Source organism: Symphalangus syndactylus, chromosome 10, assembly GCF_028878055.3.
Source record: "Symphalangus syndactylus isolate Jambi chromosome 10, NHGRI_mSymSyn1-v2.1_pri, whole genome shotgun sequence".
NCBI classification, from domain to species: Eukaryota; Metazoa; Chordata; class Mammalia; order Primates; family Hylobatidae; genus Symphalangus; species Symphalangus syndactylus.
The window spans coordinates 26463836-26483550 of NC_072432.2; the positions used below are offsets into that span (position 1 = coordinate 26463836).

Sequence of the window (19715 nt, forward strand, 5' to 3'; positions counted from 1 at the left end):
TACTCTATCTTGAGTTAATTTTTGTATACGGTGTAAGGAAGGGATCCAGTTTCAGCTTTCTACACATGGCTAGCCAGTTTTCCCAGCACCATTTATTAAATAGGGAATCCTTTCCCCATTGCTTGTTTTTATCAGGTTTATCAAAGATCAGATGGTTGTAGATGCATGGTGTTGTTTCTGAGGCCTCTGTTCTGTTCCATTGGTCTATATATCTGTTTTGGTACCAGTACCAGCCTGTTTTGATTACTGTAGCCTTGTAGTATAGTTTCAAGTCAGGTAGCATGATGCCTCCAGCTTTGTTCTTTTTGCTTAGAATTGTCTTGGCTATGTGGGCTCTATTTTGGTTCCATATGAAGTTTAAAGTAGTTTTTTCCAATTCTGTGAAGAAAGTCAGTAGTAGCTTGATGGGGATAGCATTGAATGTATAAATTACCTTGGGCAGTATGGCCATTTTCACAATATTGGTTGTTCCTATCTGTGAGCATGGAAAGTTCTTCCATTTGTTTGTGTCCTCTTTTATTTCATTGAACAGTGGTTTGTAGTTCTCCTTGAAGTGATCCTTCACATCCCTTTTGAGTTGGATTTCTAGGTATTTTATTCACTTTGTAGTAATTCTGAATGGGAATTCACTCATGATTTGGCCCTCTGTTGGTTTGTTATTGGTGTATAGGAATGCTTGTGATTTTTGCACATTGATTTTGTATCCTGAGACTTTGCTGAATTTACTTATCAGCTTAAGGAGATTTTAGGCTGAGACAATGGGTTTTTCTAAATACACAGTCATATCATCTGCAAACAGACAATTTGACTTCCTCTTTTCCTAATTGAATACACTTTATTTCTTTCTCTTGCCTGATTGCCCTAGCCAGAACTACCAGCACTATGTTGAACAGGAGTGGTGAGAGAGGGCATCCTTGTCTTGTACCTATTTTCAAAGGCTGCCCATTTGGTATGATATTGGCTGTGGGTTTGTCATAAATAGCTGTTATTATTTTGAGATACGTTCCATCAATACCTAGTTTATTGACAGTTTTTAGCATGAAGCCCTGTTGAATTTTGTCGAAGGCCTTTTCTGCATCTATTGAGAGAATCATGTGGTTTTTGCTGTTAGCTCTGTTTGTGTGATGGATTACGTTTATTGATTTGAATATGTTGAACCAGCCTTGCATCCCAGGGATGAAGCCCACTTGATTGTGGTGGATAAGCTTTTTGATGTGCTGCTGGATTCAGTTTGGCAGTATTTTATTGAGGATTTTTGCACTGATGTTCATCAGGGATATTGGCCTAAAATTCTCTTTTTTTGTTGTGTCTCTACCAGGCTTTGGTATCAGGATGACGCTAGCCTCATAAAATGAGTTAGGGAGGATTTCCTCTTTTTCTACAGATTGAAATAGTTTCGGAAGGAATGGTACCAGCTCCTCTTTGTATCTCTGGTAGAATTCGGCTGTGAATCCGTCTGGTCCTGGACTTTTTTTGGTTGGTAGGCTATTAATTATTGCCTCAATTTCAGAACCTGTCATTGGTCTATTCAGAGATTTAACTTCTTCCTGGTGTAGTCTTGGGAGGGTGTATGTGTCCAGGAATTTATCTATGTCTTCTAGATTTTCTAGTTTTCTTTTCTTCTTTATTAGTCTGGCTAGTGGTCTATCTGTTGATCTTTTCCAAAAAACAGGTCCTGGATTCATTGATTTTTTGAAGGGATTTTTATGTCTCTATCTCCTTCAGTCCTGCCCTGATCTTAGTTATTTCTTGCCTTCTGCTAGCTTTTGAGTTTGTTTGCTCTTGCTTCTCTAGTTCTTTTCATTGTGATGTTAGGGTGTCGATATTAGATCTTTCCTTCTTCCTCTTGTGGGCATTTAGTGCTATAAATTTCCCTCTACACACTGCTTTAAATGTGTCCCAGAGATTCTGGTACGTTGTGTCTTCATTCTCATTGGTTTCAAAGAACATCTTTATTTCCACCTTCATTTCGTTATTTACCTAGTAGTCATTCCGCAGCAGGTTGTTCAGTTTCCATGTAGTTGTGCGCTTTTGAGTAAGTTTATTAATCCTAAGTTCTAATTTGATTGCACTGTGGTCTGAGAGACAATTTGTTGTGATTTCTGTTCTTTTACGTTTGCTAAGGAGTGTTTTACTTCCAATTATGTGGTCAATTTTAGAATAAGTGTGATGTGGTGCTAAGAAGAATGTATATTCTGTTGATTTGGGGTGGAGAGTTCTGTAGATGTCTATTAGGTCTGCTTGGTCCAGAGCTGAGTTCAAGTCCTGGATATCCTTGTTAACCTTCTGTCTCATTGATCTGCCTAATATTGGCAGTGGGGTGTTAAAGTTTCCCATTATTATTGTGTGGGGGTCTAAGTCTCTTTGTAGGTCTCTAAGGTCTCTAAGGTCTCTTTATGAATCTTGGTGCTCTTGTATTGGGTGCATATATATTTAGGATAGTTAGCCCTTCTTGGTGAACTGATGCCTTAGCAACAACAGGGTTTTCTAAATGTACAATCATGTCATCTGCAAACAGAGAAAATTTGACTTCCTCTCTTCCTATTGGAATACCGTTTATTTCTTTCTTTTGCCCGATTGCCCTGGCCAGAGCTTCCAATACTATGTTGAATAGGAGTAGTGAGAGAGGGCATCCTTGTCTTGTGCCAGTTTTCAAAAGGAATGCTTCCAGCTTTTGACCATTCAGTATGATATTGGCTGTGGGTTTGTCATAAATAGCTCTTGTTATTCTGTGATACGTTTCATCAATACCTAGTTTATTGAGAGTTTTTAGCATGAACGGCTGTTGAATTTTATCAAAGGCCTTTTCTGCATCTATTGAGAGAATCATGTGGTTTTTTTAATTGGCTCTGTTTATGTGATGGATTATGTTTATTGATTTGCGTATGTTGAACCAGCCTTGCATGGGATGAAGCTGACTTGATCATGGATCGTGGTGGATAAGCTTTTTGATGTGCTACTGGATTCAGTTTGCCAGTATTTTATTGAGGATTTGCGCATCAATGTTCATCAGGGATACTGGCCTGAAATTTTCTTTTTTTGTTGTGTGTCTGCCAGGTTTTGGTATCAGGATGATGCTGGCCTCATAAAATGAATTAGAGAGGATTCCCTCTTTTTCTATTGATTGGGATAGTTTCAGAAGGAATGCTACCAGCTCCTCTTTGTATCTTTGGTAGAATTCGGCTGTGAATCTGTCTGGTCCTGGACTTTTTTTGATTGGTAGGCTATTAATTACTGCCTCAATTTCAGAACTTGTTATTGATCTATTCAGAGATTCAGCTTCTTCCTGGTTTAGTCTTGGGAGGGTGTATGTGTCCAGGAATTCATCCATTTCTTGTAGATTATCTAGTTTATTTGCATAGAGGTGTTTATAGTATTTTCTGATGGTAGTTTGTATTTCTGTGAGATCACTGGTGATACCCCTTTATCATTTTTTATTGTGTCTATTTGATTCTTCTCTCTTGTCTTCTTTACTAGTCTGGCTAGTGGTCTATCTATGTTGTTAGTCTTTTCAAAAAACCAGCTCCTGGATTCATTGAATTTTTGAAGGGTTTTTCATGCCTCTATCTCCTTCAGTTCTGCTCTGAGCTTAGTTACATCATGTCTTCTGCTGGCTTTTGAATGTGTCTGCTTTTGCTTCTCTAGTTCTTTTAATTGTGATGTTAGGGTGTCTATTTTAGGTCTTTCCTGTTTTCTCCTGTGGACAATGTTCATTTATTATAATTGCTTTGTCTAGCTTTGAGAATCAAGGTCATGCTGGCCTTGTGCCCACTTCTATTTACTGAAAGAGTCTGTGTAGAATTGATACTTTTTACTTCAATCTTTGCTAGAACTCACCAGTGAAGGCAACTGGGCCTGGAGGTGTTTGTTTTTATAACGGTAATGTTCTTAAATACAAATTTAAGTTTCTTAATAGGCCTATGTCTTCTTAAGTGAGCTTTCATAGTGTGCATTCAAGAAATTTTTCTCTTTCATCTAGAAGTTATCAAATTTATTTGTATAGAGCTACTCATAATATTCCCTTACTATTCTTTTAATATCTATACAATCTGTAGTAATGTCATTTCTGTCATCCCTGGTATTGGTTCTTTGTTCCCTATCTTTTTTCTTAATCATTCTGCCTATTTAGCTATTTTCATACTCTCAGATAACTAGCCCTGGTGTGATTCTGTCCTGTACAGCTCTTCTCTGGAGCAGTAGTCATTTATCTCCATCCACCTTCTCTCCTACCTAAGCACATGCCACCACCCCATGGAAGGTTCAATGGACATGGACATGAGCCCCCTGAGGCCCCAGAACCAACAAAGATTATCACTTGAAAGTGGATACTGATGAAAATGAGCTCCAATTATCTTTAAGAACAGTCAGGTTAGGGACTCGTGCAAAGGATGAATTGCACATTGTTGAAGCAGAGGCAATGAATTATGAAGGCAGTCCAATTAAAGTAACACTGGCAACTTTGAAAATGTCTGTACAAAATCAGTGTGCAAAAATCACAAGCATTCCTATACAGCAATAACAGACAAACAGAAAGCCAAATCATGAGTGAACTCCCATTCACAATTGCTACAAATAGAATAAAATACCAAGGAATTTAACTTACAACGGATGTGAAGGACCCCTTCAAGGAGAACTACAAACCACTGCTCAACAAAATAAAAGAGGACACAAACAAATGGAAGAACTTTCCATGCTCATGGATAAGAAGAATCAATATCATTAAAATGGCCCTATTTCCCAAGGTAATTTATACATTCAATGCTATCCCCATCAAGCTACCACTGACTTTCTTCACAGAATTGGAAAAAACTACTTTAAACTTCATATGGAACCAAAATAGAGCCCACATAGCCAAGACAATTCTAAGCAAAAAGAACAAAGCTGGAGGCATCATGCTACCTGACTTCAAACTATGCTACAAGGCTTCAGTAACCAAAACAGGCTGGTACTGGTACCAAAACAGATATATAGACCAATGAAACAGAACAGAGGCCTCAGAAACAACACCATGCATCTACAACCATCTGATCTTTGATAAACCTGACAAAAACAAGCAATGGGGAAAGGATTCCCTATTTAATAAATGGTGCTGGGAAAACTGGCTAGCCATGTGTAGAAAGCTGAAACTGGATCCCTTCCTCACACCATAAACAAAAATTAATTCAAGATGGATTAAAGACTTAAATGTTAGACCTAAAACAATAAAAACCCTAGAAGAAAACCTAGGCAATACCATTCAGGGCATAGGCATGGGCAAAGACTCCATGACTAAAACACCAAAAGCAATGGCAACAAAAGCCAAAATTGACAAATGGGATCTAATTAAACTAAAGAGCTTCTGCACAGCAAAAGAAACTATCATCAGAGTGAACAGGCAACCTACAGAATGGGAGAAAATCTTTGCAATCTGCCCATCTGACAAAGGGCTAATAGTCAGAATCTACAAAGAACTTAAACAAATATTCAAGAAAAAAACAAACAACCCCATCAAAAAATGGGCAAAGGATATGAACAGACACTTCTCAAAAGAAGACATTTATGCAGCCAACAGACACATGAAAAAATGCTCATCATCAGTGGTCATCAGAGAAATGCAAATCAAAACCACAATGAGACACCATCTCACGCCAGTTAGAATGGCGATCATTAAAAAGTCAGGAAACAACAGATGCTGGAGAGGATGTGGAGAAAGAGGAATGCTTTTACATGGTTGGTGGGAGTGTAAATTAGTTCAACCATTGTGGAAAACAGTGTGGCGATTCCTCAAGGATTTAGAACTAGAAATACCATTTGACCCAGTGATCCCATTACTGGGTATATACCCAAAGGATTATAAATCATGCTACTATAAAGACACATGCACACATATGTTTATTGCAGCACTATTTACGATAGCAAAGACTTGGAACCAACCCAAATGTCCATCAATGATAGACTGGATTAAGAAAATGTGGCACATTTGCAACATGGAATACTATACAGCCATAAAAAAGGATGAGTTCATGTCCTTTGCAGGGACATGGATGAAGCTGGAAGTGATCATTCTCAGCAAACTATCACAAGGGCAGAAAACCAAACACCACATGTTCTCACTCATAGGTGGGAACTGAACAATGGGAACCCTTGGACACAGGGTGGGGAACATCACACACTGGGACCTGTCAGGGGGTGGGGGACTGGGGGAGGGATAGCATTAGGAAAATACCTAATGTAAATGATGAGTTGATGGGTGCAGCAAACCAACAAACATGGCACATGTATACCTATGTAACAAACCTGCGCATTGTGCACATGTACCCTAGAACTTAAAGTATAATAAAAAAAAAAAAAAGAAAAAGAAAAAAATGAAAATGTCTGTACAGCCAATGATTTCCCTTGGGGGGCTTTGAAATTACACCACCCAGTCTTACAGTTGAAGTGTGGTTCCGAGCCTGTACATATGCATGGACAGCACTTAGTATCTGTGGAGGAAGATGCAGAGTGAGAAGATGAAGAGGAGGAGGATGTGAAACTCTTAAGTGTATCTGGAAAGTGATCTGTCCCTGGAAGTGGTAACAAGTTTCCACAGAAAAAGTAAAACTTGCTGCCACTGCTGAAGAAGGAGGAGGAGGAGGAGGGGGAGGGGGAGCAGGAGGAGGAAGAGGAAGGAGAAAGAGAAGGAGAATAAGAATAAGAAGAAGGAGGAGGTGGAGGAAGTGGAGGAGGAGGGAAGAGGAGGAGGAGGAGATTTTGATGATGAGGAAACTGAAGAAAAAGTGCCAGTGAAGAAATCTATACGAAGTACTCCAGCCAAAAATGCACAAAAATCATTTCCACCATGGAAAAGACTCAAAACCATCAACACCAAGATCAAAAGGATGAGAATCCTAAAAAAAAAAACAGGAAAAAACTCCTAAAACAGCAAAAGGACCTAGTTCTATAGAAGACATTAAAGCAAAAATGCAAGCAAACACAGAAAAAGGTGGTTCTCTTCCCAAAGTGGAAGCCAAGTTCATCAATTATGCGAAGAGTTGCTTCTGGATGACTGACCAGGAGGCTATTCAGATCTCTGGCAGTGGATGAAGTGTCTTTAAGAAAATAGTGTTAACAGTTTGTTAAAAATTTTCCATCTTATTTCGTTTCTGTAACAGATGATATCTGGCTGTCCTTTTTATAAAGCAGAGTGAGAACTTTCCTTACCATGTTTGATAAATGTTGTCCAGGTCCCATTGCCCAGAATGTGTTGTCCAAAATGTCATTTAGTTTGTAAAAATGGAACTGCACCCTTTGCTTGGTTTTAAGTTTGTATGGAATGTTAACATTCTATACATGCTCAAAGTATGTATGTACTACATACATAGTAGTACCAATGGTCAGACATGGAAATAGTGGGAAGACAAAAATATACATGTAAAATAAGCTCAATATTTTAATAAAGTAAAAAGATAACTAGCCTTTGCTTTCACTGATTTTCTCTATTATTTTTCTGTTTTTTATGCCATTGACACTGCTTCTATAGTTTACTATTTCCTTTCTTCTGCTTACTTTTGCTTTAATTTGCTCTTCTTTTTCTAGTTTCTTACAGTTGAAGCTTAAGTCATTGGTTTTAGAACCTTCTAGTTTTCTAATATAATACACTTTTAATGCTATTAATTTCCCTTTAAGCATTGTTTATTGGAACTCACAAATTGTTGTTGTGGGTTTTAATATGTTGTTTTAATTTTCATTTGCTTCAAAGTATTTTCTAATTTCACTTGTGATTTCTTCTGGTATTGATTCAAGTTATTCAAGTGTGTTGTGTGTTTTCCAACTATTTGGGGATTATCCAGATATCTTTCTGTTATTAATTTCTAATTTAATCCCACTGTGGTCAGAAAACATACCCTGAATGACTTGTATCTTTTTAAATTGATTAAGATTTGTTTTATGGCCCAAAATATGGTCTATCTTGGTAAATGTTCTGTGTGCACTTGAAAAGAATTTGCATTCTGCTGTTATGAGATAGGACATTCTATAAATGTCAATTTGATCATGTTGATTATAGAGTTGTTCAATTATTCTGTATTCTTACTGATTTTCTGTCTATTTGTTCTACCAATTATCAAGAGTAAGGTGTTGAAATCTCCACCTAAATGGTGGTCTGGCTATTTCTTCTTTCATTTTAGGATTAGAAACTTCAACCACATTTAGGATTGCTATGTTTTCTTGAGAAAATGATTTCTTTATCATTTTGAAATTACCCTCTTTATTCCTAGTAATATTCCTTGCTCAGAAATATACATTGTCCCATATGCACACAGCTACTCCACCTTTCTTTGATTGATGCTGGCATGCTATATCTTTTTCCGTCCTTTAACTTTTACCCTATCTGTGTCTTCATATTTAATTACGTTTCTTTTAGCCAATGGAAAGTTGGGTCCTGCTTTTTTTTTTAATCCAATCTGACAGAGCCTGTCTTTTAATTGACAGAGTTTAGACCATTTACATTTAATGTGGCTATTAACATGATTGAGTTTAAATATATCATCATGCTATTTGTTTTCTATTTTTCCAATCTGTTCTTTGTTCCTTTTTGCTCATTTTTATCTTCTTTTTAATTAAGTGTTTTTTATGATTCCTTTTTATCTTCTTTATTGGCTTATTAGCTATATCTCTTTATGTTGTTTCTTTAGGCATTTCTTTAGGGTTTGTAATAAACATCTTTACATTAATACAGTCTACCTTCAAGTTTTATTATACCACTTTATATATAGTATAATAACCTCATGACACTTTTTCCCTTTTGCCCCTTCCTGGCCTTTGTGCTACTATTGTCACAGATTTTACTACTATAATATCTTTTCATAATATTTGCTTTAAACAGTTAATTGTTTTTTAAAGATATTTTTAAAAATAAGAAGTCTTTTGTATTTATGTTCATATTTACCTTTTCTAGTGCTTTTTACTTCTTTGTGCAGATTCAGTTTCCCTCTGGTATCATTTTATTTCTGTCTAAAAGCCTTCTGTTAACATTTCCTGTACTGATGGTCAGCAGGTGATAAATTCTTTCAGCTTTTGTGTGTCTGGGAAGCTCTTTATTTCATCTGTTTTTTAATGTTTTTTCACTTGGTATGGAAGTCTAGGTGAGAGTTTTTTTTCTTTCAGTGCCTTAAAGGTGCTGCTCCATTGTCTTCTGACTTGCATTGTTTCCAACAAGGAGTTTGCTCAATATCACCTTTGTTCTTCTGTGTATAATGTCCTTCGTCTCTGACGGCTTTTGATTATGATGTGCCTTGGTGTAGTTTTTTTCACTTTCTTCTAATTGGATCTTATTGAAATTTTGGATCTGTGGGATGATGATTTTCAGCAAATTTGGATATTTTTCAGCCACTATTTCTTTAGATTTTTTTTTCTGTTCCTTCCCCATCCGCTCTTAATTTTTTAGCCATTATTTTTTAAGATATGTTTCTTTTCTTCCACTCCTTTTGTGACTATAATTATAAATACGATGGGCCATTTTCTATGGTTCCACTACTCACTGATGCTCCATTAATTCTTTTTAGTCTTTTTTTGTCTTGTTTCATTTTAGATAATTGCTGTATCTTCAAGTTTACTAATTGTTGCTGTTTATCCGTCTCATGTATCTTCTGTCCTGTGTTTTTTTCAACTCTAGAAATTTAATGCACGTCTATTTTATATCTTCCATGACTCTCTTTATCATACTCTTTTTTTTTCCTCTACATACTTGAACATACGCAGTATATTTACAATAGTTGTTTTAATGTCCTTGTATTAGCTCAGGCTGCTATAACAAAATACCATAGACTGGGTGGCTTAAACAACAGATATTTATTTCTTACCATTCTGTAGGTTGGAAGTCCAAACTCAAGCTGCCAACCAATTCAGTTCCTGGTGAGAGCCCTCTTTTTGGTTTGCACATCGCTCCTTCTCACTGTGTTCTCACACGGCACATGCAAAAAGGTAATCTGTATCTCTCTCTTCTTCTTCTTATACAGTTATTAGTCTTATCATAAAGGCCCTACTCTCATAACATCACCTAACACTAATTACCAAATTACCAAAGTCTCCGTCTCCAAGTATCATCACATTAGTGGTTAGGACTTCAACATACACATTTGGTAAAGATGAGGAGGGTCACAATTCAGTCCATAGCAGCCCTTGTCTAGTAATTCTATCATCTGTGTCAATTCTAGGCCTTTTTCTATATATTGTTTTTCTCCTCATTATGGGTCACATTTTCCTGCTTCTTTGAATGCCTGGTAATTTGTTTTTCTTTTTACTTTTTTAGAGATAAGATCTTGCTGTCCCTCAGGCTGCAGTGAAGTGGCACAATCATAGCTCAATGCAACCTCAAACTCCTGGATTTAAGCAATCCTCCCACCTTAACTTCTTGAGTAGCTTGGACTACAGGTGTGCCGCACCAATCCCAGGTACTTTTTAAATTATTTTCCAGAGATGGGGGTCTCACTGTGTTGTCCAGACTGGTCATGAATTCCTGGGCTCAAGCCATCTTCCCGCCTCAGCCTCCCAAAATGCTAGGATTACAAGTGTGAGCCACAGCACCCAACCTGAACGACCAGTAATTTTTATTGGATTTCAGAAATATACATGTTACTTTGTCGGTGCTGGAGCTTTTTATTCTTTTAAATATTGCTGAGCTTGAGCTGGGTGCAATAAAGTTACTTGGATACAACCTGTTCCTTCCATGGCTTGCTTTTAAGCTCTGCCAAGTAAGACCAGAAGAACTTTTGGTCAAGGGCAAATTTGGCTCCACCATGAGACCCACCAGGAGACAATGGTTCCCTGAGAACCAGGGTCTTTCCACTCTGGGTGATAGGGGAAAAAAAAAAAACTATTGAGCTCCTGGTGACTCCACCCAATTCTTGATTCTCTCTTGCATCTTTTTCTGGCCTCGGGGAGTTTCCTCACTGAAAACTCAACAGATCTCCAGAGTCACCTCTCTGTCTCTCCTAACCTTGGTTAGATCTCTTCCAATCAAGATCTAACCCTGTGAATTCTAGCAGCCTTAGCCTCTCCAACCTCTGAACTCTGTCTCCTCAACTTAGAGTAATTCCTGGGCTCTGTTATATGTCTAGGAATATAATATATATTCCTGTGCCTCAGCCTAGAACTCTCTCCAGGCAGCAAGCTGCAACAATCTCGTTTGTTTGCCTTCTCTGAAAGGTCACTGTCTGTGCTGCTTGTCTAATGTCTGACAACTGTTGTGTCCTATATATTGCCTAGTTATTCTTAGTATGTTATGTTGAGAGAGTAATTTCAATCCCTTTTACTCAATCATTGCTGAACGCATCTCCCTATAGCTAAAAAGCTGCCACATCTTTTTCATCTGTTCTCTCAAATATCAACTTTAGAGAATCAGTTGAGTATAGCGTGGTGGTTATAAAACAGGCTCTAGAGTCAGACAACCTGGGTTCAAGTAGCAACTTGGCCACTATTATCTGTATGACCTTACATAAGTTATCTAACCTGAGCCCACCTGATCTATAAAAAAACAATATTAGAAATATTTCTTACCTACCTCGTGGATATAGTGAGGTTTAACTGAGAAAATACACAGAAAGCATTGAACTTCACTCCTAGCACAGAATAATTACCCAATGGTTGCTAACATAGCCATCATTATGATTTCCTCATGTGCCCACTGAGAAGGATGGCAACCTAGTGTCAGTCTGGCTGATGCAGCACCCCACAGCCACTACCAATGAAAACTACAGCCTACACCTGAACTGTCTATACTAGCTGAAGAAATTCATCAAGTTCAATGCTGACAGGAACGTCTCCTCCAGCTGACAAGTTATGTTTGTTGTTCCATAATCCCTTCCTTATCGTTCTTTCAACATGGTTTTCTTCCAGTCAGGATCAAAATGTCACCGTTTTACAGATATTCTGGCCTGCTTCCCTGAGAAGGGGCAAAATTTTCACTCTCCAGATTCATGTCAGTACTCCACAGACATTGACTCCATTTTACATTTAGTCTAACAGTAAAATCCTGAATGCACACTTAAAAAGAAACCTAAATTGAAATTATCACAAGATAATAGCACGGCATGTAACTCCGAGCTTTTGTCTACTTAATGTTCTATTGACTTATATTAAAGCTGCTGTTTGCTAGTTTTCCAACCTCTGGGGAAAGATTTTCCATAAATGCAACTGGCTAAATGAGCATTAAAAATAAGTGAAATTTTGTTTCTTTACTGAAAAAAAAAAAAACTATTATTTGTTAGATGTATTTAGACACTGTTTTAGATATGCCATGGGCAGAACTCTATTAATCTCAGCGAAACAGAGTCAGTTTTCTTTTTCTAAATTACGTATGTGTGAAACGAGTCTTAATAAAGCCACTGATTAAGTTTCTCTTTCCTATGAATGCATAATCTTTCATAGAAAATACAAACACTGGATGTTGTACTTCAGCACAAGTTACAACCCAAAATACAACATTGGGTGTTACAGTTCAGCGCAAGTGACATCCTAAACACAAAGAAGCTTAGAGACATTACTTTCACCGCTTACAGAGCACATTCATACACATCTTCTCAATCATTCTTACAACTATCTTGTGAGCTAAGGACTTGCAACATGAGAAAGCTAATATCATGGAAACAAAAGAAGAGAGAGACTAAGATGCCCAAAGCAATCCTTTCTCCACTCCAAAAATAGTTAATTCTGGATGATCTACATCAATCTCACTTTACAGTTTATGTTTGTGGATACTATGTCTTCTAGCTTTGCTTTATTCGACAATAATGACATGTCATTTTCTCATGAACATGAATTTAATAGCTTAACATTTTTCTCCAATACCTCATCTCTAAGACAAAGTTCTCTTTTCCTAACTTTTTTTTTGAAAAATTTCAAACCTGCAGAACAGCTTCAAAACTAGTGTGATGAAGATACCCTTCATCTAGATTCATCAACCACCAACATTTTGGCATATTTGCTTTATATACATACACAAACGGATATATGTGCAGGTATAAAGCAAATATTTGTAATATACGTCATACAATATAGTTATATTGAGTAATATACTGAATATAACATATATAACATTTATTTTTATTATAAATAAATATTACCATACATGTTTTAGATAATTTATATGTATAAATGTGAACCATTTGAAAGTTAGTAGCAAGCGTCATGACAATTAAGTCATAAATGCTTCAACATGAATCTCCCAAAAACAAAAACATTCTCTTACATATGCATAATTATTACACTCAGGAAATTGACCATTGATACAATAACATTATCTATTATATGGTCCATTTTCAAATTTCCCCAAATGGACCAAGAAATGTCCTTGATAGCTATTTCCCTGATCCAGGATAGGATCCAGGATCACATCCTACATTTAGATGTCATATCTCTTCAATCTCCTTTAAACAGCTCCTCAGCCTTTCTGGTTTATAATGACTGATATTTCTCAAGAGGATAACACCTCATTTGGGGATTTATCTAATTGTTTCCTCATGATTCGATTCAGGTGGCACATAGTGGGGAGGAATGCTAAGTGATGGGAAGAGAATAAGTTAATGGGTGAATGATGTCAATTTGTTACTCTAGAAATGATGTTAAATTGTTTAAATTTAGCCAGCGACAGTGGCTTACACCTATAATCCCAGCAGTTTGGGAGGCTGAGGCAGGAGGATCCCTTGAGACCAGAATTCAAAACCAGCCTGGGCAATATAGGGAGACCCTGTCTCTACCAAAAATTTAAAAATTAGCCCTGCATGATGGCATGTGCCTATATCCCCAGCTACTCAGGAGGCTGAGATAGGAGGATCACCTAAGCCTAAGAGGTCAAGGCTACAGTGAGCTGTGATAGCACAACTGCACTCTAGCCTGGGCAACACAGTGAGACTCTGTCTCAAAAAAAAAAAACAAAAAAATTATTTAAATTTGATCAGTGGTTTAAAGTATTCCCCATCATAAAGGTGCATTTCATCTTTGCAACTAAGTAGTCCAAGGGTTGATACTTGGAGAATATTCCATTCTTCAACAATCTTTCACTCACTAATTTTAGCACCTGCTGGCCATTCTTACCTAGGTCACTTATTAATTACTAGAGCAGTCATAAAATACTGGTTCTCTCTCCCATCATCCTTCTATATTTATTGGGGATTGGCACTCTTCAAAAGTATTTCATGACAGCAAAAAAAAAAAAAAAAAAAAAAAAAAAAAAAAAAAAAAACCAGGACCACCTATACAAGAGGGTTAGAGTGAAGAAGTTCCCTGTGGAGAACTAAGGCCTGCAGAGGAAGAACACACGCCCAAGTGAGGTCTGAAGTCAGTGCTAAATACACACAGTTCTGCATTGGCTGCTATGAAGATATGAAGATATTTTCCCTATGGTTAATCTGGTTCAAAGGAATTATTCCATTCTATTGTTTAAGCTGTGGATGTTTACCATATTCTTTGTCCCAAGATGATGATGGGATACTGGCACAGGATCTAAAGGAACTACACTTTCAGGCATCATGCAATAACTTCTGACTTCCTCCCTGGAGTAGAGAGGAGGCATCTGAAAACATCACACTGAGAACATTGGACCTGACTGAAAACCCCAGGAGATCAATTCTAAAGTATGTTTGGCCCTGAAACTTTTTTTAACAGTATCTACCAAACGCCTTAAAATTATACTCTTTCATTCCTTGTCTCACATGGCTTCAGTTCAAAGAAGGAAGTGGTATTTCTTTCCATCCCTTTCTATCTTGCTTATGGAGAGACACCCTGAGCCCCTAACACTGTATAACTTTATAAACTTAGGCTAATTGTCAGGGAAGTAATCACTTTAATGCCACGGTCATGTCAATCCCCATGCTTCCAAGGTGCAGTCCCTACCTCTTGAGTTCCATCCTACCAAAAAAGTTGGCAAACAAAGTCAAGATAATATTTATTTTAGTTTAATTCAACAATAATAGTATAATTCATGAATACTCTGCCACCCTTGGACACAATTTTTAAGTGCTTAACTTTCTGCCTTCCAAGTTGTCATAGGAAAAGTCCAAATCAATGTATGCCTATCACGTGCATGCTACATAATAGTAGAAATGCATTATGAAATAATTGTCTTATGAATCACTATCAAATTAGAAAATCCTAATCTTAGAATGAGTCGTAGAGAGCTAGTCCAATCTCCTACCCAATGCTAGGCTCACAACTTCAGTATCTAAAATAGTGATGCCATCTCCGTTTAAATGGCACCAGGGAAAGATAGCCCACAACACACGACAGTGAACTTCACTAATTGACAGTAGCACATTAGACAGCCTGGAGATAGATGTGTTTTGCATGTAAATCCACCAGGATACCAAAATGAAGTGACAGAAAATGCAAATTTAAAGATGCAAATGTCTTTCAATGCCAAGCTTTTCTAAAACTTTGAAAGCAAAACTCTATCAAAATTTGATATACCAATATTAAGGAAGTTAACAGGTAATGTATATACAAATACATTTTCAGGCCAAGGAATGTGGGGATTTCTCCTGTTGTTGCTGTTGTTGTTGTTGTTGTTGTTGTTTTGAGAAAGAGTCTCTTTCTATCACCCAGGCTGGAGTGCAGTGGCGCAATCTTGGCTCACTGCAACCTCCACCTCCCGGGTTCAAGCAATTCTCCTGCCTCAGCCTGCCAAGTAGCTGGGATTACAGGCACCCGCCGCCATGCCTGGCTAGTTTTTGTATTTTTAATAGAGACAGGGTTTCACCATGTCGGCCAGGCTACTCTCAAACTCCTGACTTCAGATGATCCGCTCACCTCAGCCTCCCAAAGTACTGGAATTACAGGCATGCGCCACTGTGCCCAGCTGGGATCTCTCCCACTATTCTATCTTGCCCTGAAACAGATCTATCTCAGTGCCACTAAGTCAAAACTCTACCATCTGTGTCTTCCACCAAAGAGACTCGAGAGTGTCACTTCATTTCCTTCTCTCCTCCATACTTGCTTTGCATATTTGGGCTCACTTGATTAAAAATCTCTCTATTCTCTTGATCTACTCACAATCCAGAATAAGTGGCCATGGCGAGTGATAAAAATGTACAGATACACAGAAATAGTCAATGATTTTGAGCCTGGGTGATTAGAAGAAGGGTACTATAAAAGGCAGAAAATGAGACTTAATCTGGTTGGGAGAGACGGAGTTTGGGTTTGGAGATCTGAAGTTTAGGATGGTGCAAAAATGCTCAGTGTCTGGGTAGGGGATCTAGAAGAGGTATCTATTTGAGTCACCAGTAGAGATAGCAGTTGAAAATATGACAGATCAACTTCCTAAGGAAAAGGGAAATGAGAGAAAGAACAGCAGCAAAGACGTCCACTTATACCCCCTTCAAGTATTCCCTCCTTGTATATGCCTTTATTTCCTAATTTTCTTCCAGTGAATACTCTCATCTTCCTAATAAGTTCTGTAAGATCAAGAATCAGGGGTCTCACATATTTCCTTGTAGGCTGCTGGGGTCATAGAAGATACTCAAAGAAATCATTTTGGCTGGTTCTAATAACAAACCAGAAATTTTTTTGAAATATCTCATATCAGTGAGATTTTATCAATGCTTAACACTTTCCCTGGGCAATGAAGACTGCCTTCTACAGGTGGCCTGGAAAGTCACATATACTATCCCTTTGAGGTCGATACCAAAGGATGTCTTTATATTAAATCCATGCAACCCTTAAAAATCCAGCAAGTGCCAAGATTCTCACTGTTCTAGATCTTACTCTGTACAAAGTCAAAGATAAATCTGTACTTTTTGTCATTTTGGGACACTCCAGTGTATTTGCAAATATAAGTACTTGTGATTTCATAATTTTCTTTCGATTTTGGCAAATAGACTAAATTACTTAAGCTAGAAACAATATAATTTGAGGATAATTGCTACTTCATATCTGTACAGAGAACTGCATATTCTTAAAGTTCTTTATCATCATCTTTATTCACACACTGAAGATGTTAGTAAAAAGCTCACTAAGTCTTTTATGTCACGAGAGCCCTGAGCTCCAGTGGTCCTGCCCTTCCATAAATCCCCACCACTTAGTCCTTCTTTTTGAATTTACCAGTGTTATTTCCCATGCCTGGAACTCTTCTTCTCCCCACCTTGCTCCCCTCTATCCAAATTATCCAAATTCTTCCTTCCCCTTCATATTGGCATCTTCAACTTCATCCAATCTATAGTTCCCCTTCTCTGAATTCTGATGATCATATATCATCAGAATATATATATATATATATATAATCTCAAACCAATATATTCATAAAATCTTCAACATAGATCATTATATATATTATATAAATATACATAATCTCCAATTGGTTGTATATGTATATCTCCAACCAATCTAACATTTAGGTTTAAGTTTTCTTATGTTATTTAGTAAATATTTCATGTAAGTTCTTTTTTTTTTTTTTTTTTTCTCTCTCCTAGAATGTACCGGTAAGTTCTCTGAGGCCGATCCTCACCTGAGATATGTGTGTGTGTTCACTGGCACCAATCTATGACATTTTATGCATACAGAAGGTAGACAATATTTGTAAATCACTGAAATACCTCTTGGTATTTGTAGAATTTCATATAATTCCTTATCTACTTGGCCATTGAGAAATGCTTTTAAATCATAATGTTGCCTACTAGACCAACATAAATTCATTGTACTCATAACCCAATCCTTCAGGGAAGGTTCTATTTTGATTAAAAATGAAGGAGTAGGAGGACGTAAAGCTTTTAGCATATTGATAGAACTGTTACTAATATTGTATTACTGTCCTTTATAATTTAAGGCAACATCACTAACAAAGATTAGGGAAAAGATCAATAAGTTATGAGTTATTAATGCAGGAATGAAAAGAAGTCCAATACCAAAGACATTGAAGTTAATAATATCTCCTCCTCCACTTGCTGACCCATTATAATCAGGCCTGGGCTTTTTTTCCCTAGTAGAGGGGATAAATGCTTACAGAGTGGCAGTTTCTCCCTGAGCTGTCAAAAGACCATAATGCAATGAAACCAATCACTTCAGGCTCATTAGGGTCACTCTTTAACAAGTTAGGCAGAACCCACCACCCAACCACATCAAGATTCAAAGTTTCAAAGAGGATGGGGAATGTAGAGTTTGCAAAAGAGCAATAAAAATAACCAGAAATAAATAGTCCAAAAGAAATAAAAACAAGGCAGCACTTTGGGAGGCTGAGGTGGGAGGATTGCTTGAAGGCTAGGAGTTTAAGACCAATCTGGGCAACATAGCAAGACCCCATTGCTACCAAAAATATACGTTTTAAAAATTCTCCAGGCATGGTGCCATGCACCTGTAGTCCCAGCTACTCAGGAGACTGAGGCAGGAGGATGTTTGAGCCCAGGAGTTTGAGGCTGCAGCGAGCTATGATCACAGGACTGTACTCCAGACTGTGAAGCAGAGCAAGACCACATCTCTAAAAAAGAAAAAGAAATAGAAACAGCACAGCCTGCATCAGTCTCCGCTGAAGTGCAGTGCTGAGAGATGATGTGGCAAGGCAGCAGAAAGACAGACCATGAAGGAAACATCTCAAAAACAAGCCATAAGGAACAGTCCTGTGGTGGCAAAGAAGGGACAGAATTGCTGAAAGCAACGCTGACATCTCTAATTCTTATGATGAATGGAATTCCAGAGTCTCTAGAAGCTCACAGGCACACATACACACACACATGCACACACGCATACACACACACACACACACACAGCCACTGTGCACATGCATTAGGTTGAAGCTATATTTGCTCATCACCAAGGGGTCCCATCACATTGAAATGAAACCAGGAGCTCCTTTTTACATCATAAGACTCCTATGAAAGGGATGTTTCATGTTTAAAAGTCTTCCAAACAACTGTTTTAAATTGGGGGTTGGAGAGAAGAAATGGGAAGTTGCAGAGGGAACTGCTTAATGAACTGGGCTATTTAAGGCTTCCCTTGATATCTAGCATCATTCTTGCCTTTTTTCCTGCTAAATAAAGCCTCAAAGTAAGAGGAATGCAAAGGTTGAAGAAGTGGAAGCCATCACTGTAGAAAAACAAAGGTGGATCTGGCAAATGCAATGAATTTAGAGGGAATGTAAGTTTTGTTTCCCAGCCATCAAAAATAGTTTGATGGATTTGTGCCAAAATGAGAAATAAAAGCACACTCCTTCCTCCCTGCACCCTACAGAGCTGCCTTTGAAGTCACATGTGCTCCACAGGGCACGGATGGAAACAGAACTCAGGCTCATTTAAAATTTTATTGTATATGGTTTGGTATAAGACAGTGTCCCTCAGACATTTACAAAAAAGTCATTTTCAGCACCTTCTTAGATATGTTGAACTTTTCTTTTATGCCCTGGAATTTAAATCCATGCTTCCCTTTGGTTATACCTTCTGGTCCCAGAGACAGCCTTGGGGACTTGGCCCAGTTGCCTGGATCTGGTTCAGGAGCTGCCTGGATGGATGGCTTGTAGAGACTGAAGCTGACTCTCTGCAGCCACCTGGCAAGCGTTGGCCAGCTTTGCAGCCTTCTGGTCTCCCCAACCAGCTCCCTGGGAGGCCTCGGGCCCTTCTCAGCTCTCCGTTCTGCCTTACCAGGCCTATGGGATGAAGTGCAGCTGTCCGTTCTTTATGCCTGGTACCCCCCACAGAAGGGAAAAAAATACCACATTTGGAATAATAACAACTACATTGCTGGTTATGTTTCAAAACCAATCCATCTTCAAAATCAGGGAC

General features: G+C 37.9%; 1 protein-coding gene and 1 pseudogene across 5 annotated transcripts in view; one reads left to right on the top strand and one right to left on the bottom strand.

Annotated features, from left to right (window-relative positions):
• NEBL (nebulette) overlaps nucleotides 1-19715 on the bottom strand; it is a 391737-nt gene that overhangs the window by 324060 nt on the left and 47962 nt on the right. The gene's annotated exons all lie outside the window — the stretch shown is intronic.
• Nucleotides 591-12972, top strand: LOC129491981 (nucleophosmin-like; annotated as a pseudogene).